Here is a 970-nt window from a genome sequence, read left to right on the forward strand (position 1 = left end):
TCCGTCAGGCTGGAAGCTGTCACGTGGTGGGCTCACACCCTTCTCACTGCGGCTGTTTGCCTTATTATCTAAGGTTATTGCAGGTGCTGGGTTTGTGTGGAAAATATTTTTATGTTGGAATTTGAATGCTTAGCACATTAAGGCAGTATATCATGGGTTTCCATGTTCCCTTCATGAAGATGGCAAGTACGTGAGGAAGCCAGTGAGATTATGCTATAAGGGAGTGCAAGAAGGCTTTGAAGACCCTGTTAGTCACCCTGGGAACCATTTCTTTGGCTTTGAGAAAAGGCACCTGGAACCCCACCTATCCGCCTGTTAATTAAGACGACCAAGCTGCGCTCCAGTGGTGGCAGGCTCTGGGTCTGGAGTGCTGTGGACATGGATAATGCTTTTACTTACAGAGGTACATTTTTGCAGCCTAGGTTCTGAAGTTTCTGCAGGTAGTGCAGCCTTCCTTCAAAAAAGAATCCTAGAAAACTCAACTTTAGAAATTCCACTGCTCTAACATAAGAGTTTCGAACAAGCTCTACTACCCAGTTTCTCACAGTCTTTGGTTTGACTTCTTGTGACCCTGGATTCTGTTTTTTGCCGGGCATTTAAAGCAATATATAAGCAACACTACCTCCAATAAGGATGCTGTAGATGAATCTATGAGTTCTCTAAGCTCAAAAGTTATGCTCACAATTTTACCTTTTAACTTTAAATAGAATATTATTAATTTGTAGGATCCCTACATTTAACCATAGTTTAAATCCTGTTTGATGTCCTTCTGGAAACTTAATAATGAGCTAGTATAAGCTGAGCAGGGGCCCAGACTAAGGTCTAGGAAAAATGGGTTTGCCTTTTCACCGTACTATTCTGTAGGCTAAACTAGTGATCTTTCTTTCTTTCTTTCTTTCTTTCTTTCTTTCTTTCTTTCTTTCTTTCTTTCTTTCTTTCTTTCTTCCTTCCTTCCTTCCTTCCTTCCTTC

This window comes from Mus caroli, chromosome 13 (assembly GCF_900094665.2).
Source record: "Mus caroli chromosome 13, CAROLI_EIJ_v1.1, whole genome shotgun sequence".
NCBI classification, from domain to species: Eukaryota; Metazoa; Chordata; class Mammalia; order Rodentia; family Muridae; genus Mus; species Mus caroli.